Consider the following 13,206-nt stretch of genomic DNA (forward strand, 5'->3'; position numbering starts at 1 on the left):
GTTCAGCTGTCCCAAGTAGCTGGCCCATTTCTGGAAGCCGTTTCAGCACCTCCTGTCTAGGAGCAAGAAGAATGTGATCTCCGTTTCTGAGTAAGGGTCTGTGGCAGGTCCTCTCTCTCCCTACCTACACCGAGGCTATATGAGATCTGGAAAGTACATTTCCCAAAAGCCTTGCCAGAAGTCTCTTATGTCTTGTGAAGAGGAAAACAAACTCAAGCGGTATGCAGAGTAGAGAAGTCACCATCGACGTTGTCCCTATGGCAATCTCAGGCAAGCGTGGCGTTCCGGCTTCCAGAAACCCTCCTGCAGACACCCTCCAAGGCCGCTACAGGCCTCTGAGATGACAGACTCAGGTTTCCTGCGCTTCCTGAATTCCCAACTCCCCAAAGCAGCTTCTCCTGACCTTTACTCCCTTAGTCTTCCGAAAGTTTCTTAAGCCTCTCAAAAGCCCCACGCTCATCTTCTCTCCTAGGAAATATCTGAAGTTGTTTCTGTTTTCATTTCGAGCATGAATGACGGGGCCAATGATTCGGAAAGGGATGGAAACCCACCTCCACTTCAAGCTCCCCGAGTAATGCTTGTGGTAGCACGCATCTAGAGGATTCTGCCTCTGATTCTGTCCCCCGGGCCACTTCCTGAATGCTCTGCAGGACCCCTGTCCAGCTGGCTAAGACTCAGGTGCTTTTCATACATCAACCCATTGTCTCAGGAAGCTACTTGCCCTCTGGAGCTAGTGCTCCAAATTAAACCAGATATGAGGAACCTAAGGGCAACCAGGAAATAATATTCTTTACTCACTATTATTTTTTGGCTTGACTGCTACTTTGGCCAAATAAGTGTTGCATGGCCATTGAATTCTTGCCCCATCTCTCTAGGCTTTTCACAATTCCACAGCCAACTCCACTCCTGCGGCCATCTCTTTATTTCATCCCTTGCTTTGCCTCAGTTTCTCTTCTTCTGCTGTTGGTTTAGTCTTGAGCACACTCTGTAGTGAAGCCTGTGAGGTTATAATAAGGTAATAATCTGTCCTCAGATTTAAATTTAAGTATCTTTCTATCCCTATCACTCCACTTAAGCATCTTTCTATCCCTATCATTCCACCAACTTTGGGTTACGGCGTAACTTGCAAGTATCAAAGGAAGCCACTTGTACCTCAACGACGCCAACATCAGCAGTGTTGTGACAATGAAGAGATTTTGGTTTGACATCAGTGCAGTAGGGGCAGAGCTACCCATGACAAAGCATTATGTTGCTGAAGTCACCTGCCTTTTCTCCATCTGTCTTTTATTAGGACAACTAGCCTTACTCTTTCCTCCTATGGTCCAAGAGTTTATTTGCTGTCCCGGAGTGTCTGTTATTCCACGGTCAGGTATCAGCAAAAGCCCATACACTCTGCTTTGAATCCGCCCTCTGTGATTTCACTTGCGGCTGAAAGAGTTCTTTCTTTTTCTCTGGCTCCCTCTCTGCTTCTCCTCCCTGGAAAATTTCCCTAACCACATGTGTACATTTAGTTCTACAGACTCTACATGGAGAGGTAATTTATGGAAAACCAATCCATGTGCACTACGAGTGCCAATGTTAAAAGTCCATGTAGTCCTATAATTTCAGAATTTGTTTCCGCCAAAGACACAGGGAAATCCATTGTGGGAGAGCCTGCACAATCCCCACGTCCCTATTCAAAAGGGAATATTTGTTGCAAAAACCCAAGGCAGTAACGATTCGACCAGCCCCTTCTCTTAATCTCTGAAGGGAAAAACAACTTCTGCTAATAATTACATATGAACGTGCTTCCTAGTCTTCTTGAAAATCTTTTAAAAGAGATTCCACCCACCTATCACATTTACTGCAGGATGAGTCACAGGCCCCGTCATGCCCCAAAGGAAGCGTCTCACACATTTACTCATAGAACTCCTGGATGGACTGGTCAGCCCAACACGCCCAGCCGGCTCCTGTCCGGTAACCACATTGGATGGCACCAGGGCACAAAGGCAGCACGAAGCCTCCGTCCCTCTCACTGTCCGCCTTCATTCTGGGGCGTCCGTCAGCCTTTCCCCTCTCTCTTGCCATCCAGTCTTGCTTCATCCACTTTCCAGAACCCAACTGCCTGCTTCCCAACTGGGGTTTCCATGACAACTTCTGCCTGTGGTGGTGTCGACTCCAGCATTCATTTAGCCTCTCTTTTGTGGCTTGTCTTTCCTAAACATGCCTGCTTCCTCTCTGTGTTGATATTGTGCTGGATTTTGACCTTGGCTTCTCAGAGGTCAATTTGTATACTAGTGTGTTTTGTTCTTAGATAAAATCCGAGCAAATCAGAGATGAGTTCTAGCTTTCAACCCACCCCATCCTGCAATGCTAAGTCAGATCAAGGGTCTCCTACCTTGGAAAAATGATGGCCATTCATTTCCTCCTTTGGAAAACAAGGACCGGATAAGGAAGGATTTAGGGAACCCTTGTATATGATGCCTGTTCATCTTTCAAGATAATTTCCAATGTTTAAGTCATTGAAAAATATTAAAATTATAGTTTTTTTCTCACTCCCTTCCCCCTAAAGTGTCCCCATGATTAGTTATGTCTATCATTCATTCCTCCTTCATATAAAATACCTTTAAGATTCAATGACAACCGAGCAGCCTGGGAGAGCCATTTTTCAATATGGACTACTGAAAGGCAAAAGGGGACCTGACCCAGAAGAAAAAGTTCTCCAAAATATGAAATCATGCCAAAAGCCTCAAAAAATAAGCCTGAGGAGCACAAGACAACACTTCACATGAGCTAAGCATACTGGTGATGAAGGCATTGGCAAGGTTACAGAGTTTGCAGATTGCTTATTTATTTTATTTTTTTTTATTTTTTAAAATTTTATTAAAGAAGGGGTATGGTGCTGCCAGCAGGTAAGCCTGTACCTGTGGGGCGAGTGCATCAGCAGCTTGATGATGCCTTCAGACTTCCAGATACCCCAAAATTGTTGCTGTGCCTTTGGCCAGACCCCAACAACTTGGAGCCAAATTCACCAAGAATTAAACATCCAAAAGTTTGGTATGAGGAGACCACCCACAAACCACCTCTGGCTCAGCTATATAAGCTCATTTACTGGTCTTATTTCAGAGACCCATAAATCTTGAAAGAGATTAAAAAATGCAGTTAGCCTGTAGAGCAGAGGTAGGTGGGAACCCATGACTGAGAGCCCCAGGCTTGCTTGGATCAGGACTCGGCCTCCTCCCCCCAGCTCCCCAGTTTTCCAGTAGCTTGGCAGTCACACCCACAAACTGCCCCTGGCGCCATGTAATCTCATCAATGGCCAAGGCCCAGAGACTATAAACTAAAGCTCCCAGAAGAGAGTACTGCAGAATGCCCTCACCCCACGCCAGGTTGTCTTCACCGGGGCACCTCAGGAGGGGCTGAGTTGAGTTTCCCTCCCTGCCCCAAGCAGAATCCCGGCAACCGAAAACCTCCTGAACCCAACTACTGCCATGCCCAAGGCCACTCTCCACAGGCTCAGATGAGCCTCACCCAAAACAGGATGAACCTCACCAGAGAGCAGACTGGCAGGAAAACCCAGAAATGCAGGAACCCGTGACAGATCTCCAAGCCTGCTTGGATCTGGACTGGGCCTCTTCCACCCAGGTCCCCAGTTTTCCAGAAGCTTCGCAGTCACACCCACAAACTGCCCCTGGTGCCATGTAATCTCATCAGTGGCCAAGACCCAGAGACTATAAACTAAAGCTCCCAGAAGAGAATGACACAGAATTTCCTGGACATTATATTCTATCCATCACAAGCAATACAAAAAAAATCGTCTAGCATTGCCTTTTCAGCAGGTTTGAGTGGTGGTGAGACTGGTGTTGAAATATTGAATGTAACCAAAGTAGAGAGAGAGTATGGGGGAAATTGTCTGCCACATAAGCAGGGGAAGGATTGGAATGAGGTGGGGGAGGGGGGAGGAATACTGGAGATTTTGGTGGTAGAAAGTGTGCACTGGTAAAGAGATGGCTGTTTGATAATTCTATGACTGATTATATGACCAAAACTCAAACATGGAAGTTTTGTAGCTATATCTCATGGTGAATCAAAAAAAGGGAGAAAATAATAATAAAATAAACATTCAGAATCAATTTGCTCGAGCGGGAACCAGTAACATCTCCCTTGTGAGATTAGTTGTTACTGTTTTTGGCATATCAAGTATGCCATGGGGAGCTTGCCAGGCTCTGCCATGTGGGTGAGATACTCTCGGTAGCCTGCCAGGCTCTCTGAGAGGGGCCAAGGAATTGAACCTGGGTCAACCACGTGCAAGGCAAAATGCCCTACCTACTGCACTATCACTCCAGCCCAACATTCAGATTAGAAGAAAAAAAAAGTAATGTGAAGTTCATGCCCAATTCAGTCAGCTTAATCAATGTCTGGATAAATAGCAGTACTCCTATATTATTAAAAAAATGTATTAAAGAACTATGATTGGGGCTGGAGCAATAGCACAGTGGGTAGGGCGTTTGCCTTGCACGCGGCCAACCCGGGTTCAAATCCCAGCATCCCATATGGTCTCCTGAGCATCGCCAGGGGTGATTCCTGAGTGCATGAGCCAGGAGTGACCCCTGTGCATCGCCGGGTGTGACCCAAAAAGAAAAAAAAGAGAACTGTGATTTACAAAGTTATGGAAAGTTATGGATAGTTGGATTTTAGGCATATCATATCTCGACACCAACCCCATCACAGCGTCAGCTCCCCTCCACCAGTGCTCCCATATTCCATTCCCACCCCTCGCCCCATCCTACCTGCAACTTGACAAGCACACTGCAGAGTTCAGTGGTTGCAGCTGGGATCTCATGTTTTCAGTGTTGCCAAGTCTGTGTTTGGGTACACGGCTGTACCCCTCACTCACAGAACTGAAGCTCCGATGCCTTTCAGCCATTACTTCCCATTCTCTTCTTTCTCCTTGATTTCTTTCCTTCTCTGTCCTTCTCCTCTCTAACCATTGGGGTGAGTAGTGATCTAGGTATCTGCCTTTTACTGCAGTACATTTCCTCACCCAGTCTTTTGTACACCACAGATAAATAAGAGCAAAACGGCATAGCGCTGGAAAAACATAGGAAGATGACAGATTTCTTCAGCACAGGGCTGGTAGCTTCTGACCCTTGGAAGCCTCCTACTCTCTGTGCTTGAGTGCAGTGGTAGAGTACTGTGTGCAGAGTCTTCCTCAGAGGCAAAGCAGCTCCCCTTTCTGATGCACTCTCAGAGGACCAGCAGAATCTAACACGCTGTTCCTAGAACTCAGGCACGGCTCCTGCCATCTTCTCATCCTTCTTTCTCATTTCCCCACACTTCAACCTCTTCATAAAAAGTGCACATTAGTCATCATTCATTCCCAAAACATCCTCTACGCTGCTTTAGCATCCAGGGATATGCAGTTAGTGACAAATAGAAAAGGAGAAGATGCAAAGTCTATATAGTCACACAGAGAGAAAGAATCCCTTTCAGGCTTTGAAATACCAGTATCTTTATATGCTGGGGTAGAGAAGGATTCTGGCCTTTACAAGATCTGAGTGGGGGGGAGGGGGTCTCTATCCTATCTCTTTATTTTGCTAGATGTCCTAGAGTAAATAATTTCATCTCTATCAGAGCTTTTATTTACCCAGAGAAGGAAAATAAAAATTTTCCCTCCGCTTAGGGTTGTGAAGATTGCAAGGTAACATTTGCAATGTGTTATTATGGCAAAGCATTATAACCAAATAAAAATTGAGTTACGTGTATCTCTCATATATGTGGGTTTTACTAGAACTTTGGTCTAAAATGTTTTCTATGTTAACCCCAAAGTGCATCTGATAGAATCATTGTTGAGTGACTTTTTGCCAACTAGTACAAAATTTGATACAATTTTCATTTATGGATTTTAGTTTAGAGAGTGACTTAAACTAAATGTGATAACAAATCTTTGGAATAGAGTCACCTTCAGAGATTCATGATAGCTGTGTTCTCATTGGCTGATTTGGATTTCTGTGTTTGCTCTACTGTTTTCGGAAAACCAGTCTTAATTCATCTTATAGTTCAAATTCTCCTGAGAGTCCTCCAAGCCATACATTTCAATGCAATCAGTATTTATGTGCTACTTCCTGTGTGCAGAGGGCAGAAGCTGGGAGTAGTTAAGGAAGAATAAAACTCTATTGTGCTTCAAGAAACAGTAAATATGGCCGAGAGCCAAAGCATTTGGCAAATGACTAATAGAAAACAATGATGTGAATGCAATGAGAAAGGAAGATAAGAAATGTGGGGAGAGGGTTTTGTTCTGGCTGGGAAACCAATTAGTGGAGTGATATAGGGTGTGGACGTAGCCTTGAATGAATCAGAACCAGTTCAGAAAGATGAAAAAAAAGAAAAACCCATATAGGGAAATAAGGTTGAGATTCTCAGTTACCACCCTCAAGAGACAATAAACTTGACAAAAGTTATAGCTTTGAAAGTATTAAACTTAATTTTTATTACTGAAAGGAACCTGAGAATCCAATCTACTCACTAGGTGAGCAGATATCACTGCTGCTGATCCATGGACCACATTTTGAGTCGCAAGATTCTAGAAGATTCTCTCTATATTTTTTAAACTTTTCTCTTTAAACTTTCCTTCTGTCTGGAGGTTGATGCAGACTCTCTTTCTCTGACCCCAGCAACATAAGATTATCCTATCCACATATCCAAATTTGAATTGTATCTAAGGGGAAAACAGAGGGACTTAGCTAAGGGACTTGATTTGGTCAGCAGCTGAGTCCATCTGGAGTTAGAAATCTAGGCAAACTTCTGCTCAGTGGCATAGAGCATGACCCAGGGCAGGAGAGGGCACAGATCATGCTGTGTCCACTGGAAAACTGTCCCTGCTAACACCCACACTTGGTGGTCACCCACATACCTTGTGCTGGATTCTCTCGGCAGTTCCAGCCATGTGTCTGAGCTTTGCATACCCACCCTTTATTTCAGTAACTTGCTTTTTTTCTTTCCACACAAATTATTCTTTGTTATTAGCATAATTCCCAAAGAGAGAATAAGAAGCTTTCTGGCATATCTATTAATCATGAAGAAGATTGAAAGCTGGGAATAAGGCGAGGAAGAAAGAGACATATAAACTAAATGCAAAATGCCCATTTGGAACAAAGATGGTCTAATAGCCCCTTAGTTGCATTATCTTAAATGCCTCTTCACTGTTTTGTGTGTGTGTGTGTATGTGTGTGTGTGTGTGTGTGTGTCTGTGCTTGCGCGCGTGCATGTGTGCATGCACGTGCAGTGGGGGTTGGGGAAACTTTCCCCCTTTTTTTGTTCTTTAGTGAATTCTGATGATGATGTGAAATGCTCTTGACTGGTAAGATATACTGGCATGAGTTAAAAATGAAACGTATTCCAAGGTTGTAAAACAAATCTGCTCCCCTTCCAACCTCGGGTAGATCAACACCGAGGACACCCAAATTATTTAAATTAAGGAAAGATATCGTAGCACAAGCTGCGCTGTGCTAGTTATTGAACAACGACAACAAAAAGTCATTCTTTTGCTAAACGGTGTTTTAATTAACAACATTCTCTGGAAGACTTTGGCCCTTGAAATGCTTCTCCCTGGGCCCTGTGACATCACCACTTAGGAGTGGGGGCTGATCACTGATCTCCCGGGTCTGTGTGGGCGAGTGCGGTTGCGGCGAGAATTCCAAGAGCGACTTCCAAGTGGACATGGATAGATAGACGCCTGCGAAGGTTGCAGGAACCCAGGCCTGTCGGGAGACCCACAAATGTGGGTCACTCTCTCAATTAGCTTCGCTCTTCATCTGCGGGAATAGAGAAACAAAAGCTACTTGGAGTCCTTGCGGGTTGGCAGAGGAGCTTAAAATACCCTCCTAAAGAGGCAATGCTGTAGATTCAAAACAGACTTCCAAAATAAACCCAGCCGGGCCGCCCTCCGGGAGCAGGCCCAGCCCACAAGCCCAGCCCCCCCCTCGCTTCCAGTGGGAGATGCCTGAAGCTCCAATCCCGAGGACCCCGTTATGGTCCTGCTCTCTGAGCCTGCACCCCCTAGGAGGAATCAATCATTCTCAACTGTGGTCAAGAGCGCCGCCCGGCCAGATGCAAGCCTTCCCAAGCCCTCCACACTCTCCCTCTTTGAGCAGTCATGGACCAACTCTCTCGCGATGGAGAGAATTCGTTGTGCTTTGCGCTCTCAAAATTGTGCTCATGGAGTAGCCAAGTACTTCGACACCGGAAGTCGGAGCCAACCTTGGATACCGGAAGTTGCCCAGAACATGGAGAGAAGTGTATGGTTGCTAGTACAAGTCTCACAGAGCGAAATCCAAATTCTGGCCTGTTTGTCTCAGCTGTTTCTGCCACCAGAGCAAACTTTTTTGTTTTGGAGCATAAGTACAGATCATCTGTTGTGCTTTAAAGTGGGTGGGTTTTTTTTTAAAGGAGCTAATTTGGTTGTGCAATACCATCAAGAGAAGCCACTTGTAATTTATATTTAGGTGTGTGTATGTTCTTTCACTTTTGGCAATGATGAATCATATCCATCTTCATTTTATTATGTAACTTCATGCTTACAAGAAGGACGCCAAGACCAGGCCTTGCAGAAGACGTCTCCATTCAACCTAGCAAACAGTCTATGGTCTTCTACTGGGCCTGGTATTTTGGTGGAGAAGAAAGAAGAACAACACTCATTCATCTGAGTTGTCTTGGGAATTTCCATTTTTTCATTGAAAGCCCTACGTTTCAGAAACAATTGTGATATCCTTTGTCCAGGAACGCCGGAATAGCTGGTCATCCTAATAGCTCTGACTGCTTTCCCATTTCTGCCCCAGGTATGAAAGTGTGGATATTCCGTAGTTGGAAGACTGTCTCATGAGCTGGGGGAGAAGGCAGCTGGGATAGGGAAGGGATCACTAAGTCAATGATGGTTGGAGGGATCGTTCAGGTGGGAGATGTGTGCTGAAAGTAGATAAAGGGGTGTTATGGTTTGCAACAATGCCCCAAAGTAGAGAGAGAGCATGAGGGAAATTTCTGCCATGGAGGCAAGGGGAGGGTTGGAAACGGGGGGGGGGGGGCGGGGGGGCGGGGTATACTGGGGGCATTGGTGGTGGAAAATGTGCCCTGTTAGAGGGATGGGTGCTTGATCATTGTATGATTGAAACTCAAACATGGAAGCTTGTAACTGTATCTCACGGTGATTCAATTAAAAAAAAATCCTAGAACAAAAAGAAAAAACAAAGAAAAGAAAGTGTGGGCATTAATTGTGTATCCTGAATCCTTTTAATTCTGTTTAGGTCTTCCTGATCCTACAGGAGATCAGGAAGTTCTCATAGCCTGTAGTCAAGAGACAGGTCTGGGAGCACAAAGAGATCTGCTCTGGTCATGGAGAGAAGGGTCAGTACTCTCCTCAGGTCGAATACTGAGGAGATCCCAACTGCAGAGGCAGGCGATGCACCCATAGGGAAAAGGGCCCTATGGTTGGAGCAAGGATTTGTTATGAGAGGTTGGGGATTGGGTGGGAAGAAAACGGGAAGTGTTAGAACCCAACTGAGAACAAATATGAGCCATGCCACATATCATTCTGTTTGGGTCACAAATTATTAATTCTCATACAGCCTCACCTTCTTACCATTCAAATAGAGTTTATGAATCTTAACCCTTAAAACTTCTGGGAGGTGTTTTCCATATGTAAAGTTCATCCAGTTCCAGTTAACTTCTCCTAGCCTTCAGAACAAAGCAGTCATGTCGGCTCTGTACTAGGTTTGCATTATCTCTGGACTGGTACTACATACACCCCATAAGCAGAAAATACATGCACAGTAACCAGTGGTATGGACATTAAATTTACTTCTCCCTAAGTGAGTTACATTTCTTGTGAGTATTCCCTTCCACTGGGGAAATTTCCAGAGGGAAAATCTTGCTCCTTGAGAATTGGACACCCGAATACGAGCCTCATGAAATACCCAGGGGAGGCTGGGATGTGTTGTACCTTAGCCTCATGAAGGGATGTCCAGACTGTCCTCTGTCCTATCATTCTGAAGGAGGGTACTTGGCATGCAGGCCATTGCTTTCTGCGCCTCTGGGGCTTGGCCAGTCCTTCCCTGGTCACTACGATTTGTACCTGTTTCTAATGGCCAAGGCTAGTCTGCAACTTTAACAGTGGAGTCCCTGTGTTCTTTCCTGGCCTGATCCTTGACCTCTGGGGTTCACTGAACCTTTGCACACCTAGGCTGTCTTTCCTGATGCTAAATGGAAAAGAATGAATGAGAGCCTCTTAGACCCTCTGTATCTAAACACATGAGAGAGTAGTGCAGATTGCTATAAATATTCCAGGTTTCCAGTCAGGATAAGCATAAGCTCTGTGAACTGTGTAGAACACCTCGTTATGTAACTGAGGTGTTTTCCTCCCCCCCCCCACATCTGCCTCTCCCATCCCCCAGATCATTTCAACCTTGGAATAAGGCTGGACAAAACGCACTCTAGGATAGTGACCCAGTTCTAATTCTCTTATGTGCCACACCTTTCATGATTTAAGCCCCATTTCTTTCTATTCTAAGGAGAGAATCTATTATACTTATATAAGGTCCTGAGTACTTCCTTGTTATCGGTCTATAGTAAGATTCTTTGGTTTGAATGCTGCAAACTTTAAATCCTTTTAATATTTCAAAGGAGACTCTTTTCAAAACCAAATTTCTTTTCCTTCCCTTTTACTCTCCTCTCCTCTTCTCGGCCCTCCACCCCTTCTCTCTCTCTCTCTCTCTCTCTCTCTCTCTCTCTCTCTCTCTCTCTCTCTCTCTCTCTCTCTCTCTCAAATCTGATATGTCTTTGCATCACCAAACAATTATTACTCTCTGTGTACTCATTAAAGTGAAAACAACTGCCATGACAAATCAATCCCTAAACTTCAGAGATTTAATGTAGTAGAAGTTCGTTTCTCACTTTTGAAACAATTTGATGCGAGGGAGAAGCAGATATTCTGTTCCACTTATCCATTCAGGCATCTTGGAAATATGCTGTCTTCCACTTGGGGTTTCTGACAGAAGGTGAAAAGCTACATCTACTTTCTCAGGAAGGACACATAGCATTAGAGTTCATATTTATTTGTGGACAGCTAGTCACATGCCTCCCCAGATACAAAGGGATGAGAAAATGTCACCCTTGCCATCCTAGCCTATTTCCCAGGCACAATTTTAGTTTAGAGACTCCCCCAATGTGCTGACTCAGCAGATATCTGGGATGTATGGACTATGGAATTAGGCATTCAAGACTCAGAACTAAATAATTAAAACTTAGTCTTTATCTCCAGGGTTCTGTCCTTAGATATTAACCTATTAACCTTTCCATACTGCCCCTTGTTGAGCAGAAGCAATAAGACACAGCCTACGGCCTTGGCTTTATAAAAAGTAAAAAGTATACTGCATAAGGAATGCAGAGGGAAGCAAAATAGCTAAGAACCAAATTTTATGGTGAGGAGGGTCTTGAAGTTCACCTATATCATACTTTTCCCTGATGGATTAAAAAAACAAATGAGACTTGGAAAAATAGAATTGTCTTCTCTATTGCTTTAATAAATTTATCCTGGAACCAAGTTCAAGTTTTCAATTTGAGATATCAAAGTCTTTACATCTGTGCAACCTGTAGGCACTCCTAAGTTTATCCTTTTACAGTTATTTGTTTAATCAAATAATGCCGAAGGTGGGTGGAATTCCCCCCTGAGCTGCCTTTTGTAGAGAGCCCATCAGTATTCACTGTTATACCCATAGGACTTGACATCACAACATCATGGGGAAATTCTGCCCTTTGGAGTATCTTTTTACACTCACCTTCGTTTCTCTCTGCATTCAAGACCTCAGCAAACATGGCTCCATATTGTCAACTTCCCCTCAGGTAATAATATCTAACAGATGCAAATTGGCCCCCTTGCAATACCAGTGAAGCTCAGAAGTTTGAAGAACATTTTGTTTCAGCATGCTGTGTTCTCTACCGTGTCACCAAAACCACTGGCCATAGCTGTAAATGAATTCATCCTGTACTTACAACCATAATTATTGCAGCTTTTCTCCAAATCTCAAGTACATTACCCATAATGGCCAATTCCATACAATCTGTCAGCTCTGGCTGACTTGGCATTGTCAGCTTTTATACAGAATTAAAACAGGGTTTGGCAATTTCTGAGGCATCATTCTAACCCAGCAGTTTGCAGAAGTGGGAAAGACCCAGTACGTAATGTAATATATTTCTCTACATAGAGATTTCTTTCCATAGAGATGTTTCTGAATGAAAAACTTGTAACTCTAGATACTCTCAAAGTCTTAAATGTTTCTCAGGTACAGGTCTGTGAGGCTTCTTGCAGAGTTATTCCAGAGGATTCCACCTCTCTATCATAAAAATATTAGAGATATGTCAGAATAAAGAGGGAAAACAGCTGACTTCTTAGTAGTATGTTGTCCCTCGTGCCACAAGCGAGAGCTGTTCAGTGAATTTAGTCTTTGCAAAAGTCCATCATTCAAGACCTTGGAAAATCCAAGCGTTAAGTTCTTAGCACTGTCGCATTCTCATCCCATTGTTCATCGATTTGCTCAAGTGGGCACCAGTGACGTCTCCATTGTGAGACTTGTTGTTACTCTTTTTGGCATATAGAATACGCCACAGGAAGCTTGCCAGACTCTGCCATGGGGGCTGGATACTCACGGTAGCTTGCCAGTCTCTCCGAGAGGGACAGAGGAACCGAACCTGGGTTGGCAGCATGCAAGGCAAACGCCCTACCTGCTGTGCTATTGCTCCAGCCCAGCAGTTTCTGTAGTGTAGTGGTTATCACGGCCACCTTGCATGCAGAAGGTCCCTGGTTCGAAACCAGGCAGAAACAAACAACTGTTAAGTTCTTAAACTAAGGAAAAGCTGTGTGTGCTGTGCATTTATAAAGCTCCTCTTTTAAAGAATAGGTATATCTTGGCAGAGAACATGGAAGTAGAATTTCTAAACCAGGTCAGTTTTGGGTCTGGGGCCTCATATGTGTGTATGCATGTGTGTGAGTGTGTGTGTGCACATACAGGCACCCGTATGCACACACATATACACACACACCAATGTAGTTTATAAACAACTTAAAAAAGGCTCTAGCTATAACCAACTTACTAATATATAAATGTCTGTCTTCTGTCTTCTGACTGAATTAAAATTTCCCTGGAGCACTTCAGCCTGTGCTGTAATCTAAAACCATTC

General features: G+C 44.2%; 1 non-coding gene across 1 annotated transcript; it reads left to right on the top strand.

The window, feature by feature from the left end:
* The first annotated feature begins 12,777 nt into the window (after window positions 1-12,777).
* On the top strand, window positions 12,778-12,850 carry TRNAA-UGC (transfer RNA alanine (anticodon UGC)). Its single transcript has one exon. It is a non-coding gene; the product is annotated as a tRNA-Ala (tRNA).
* The last annotated feature ends 356 nt before the right edge of the window (window positions 12,851-13,206 follow it).

This window comes from Sorex araneus, chromosome 1 (genome assembly GCF_027595985.1).
Source record: "Sorex araneus isolate mSorAra2 chromosome 1, mSorAra2.pri, whole genome shotgun sequence".
Taxonomy (NCBI): Eukaryota; Metazoa; Chordata; class Mammalia; order Eulipotyphla; family Soricidae; genus Sorex; species Sorex araneus.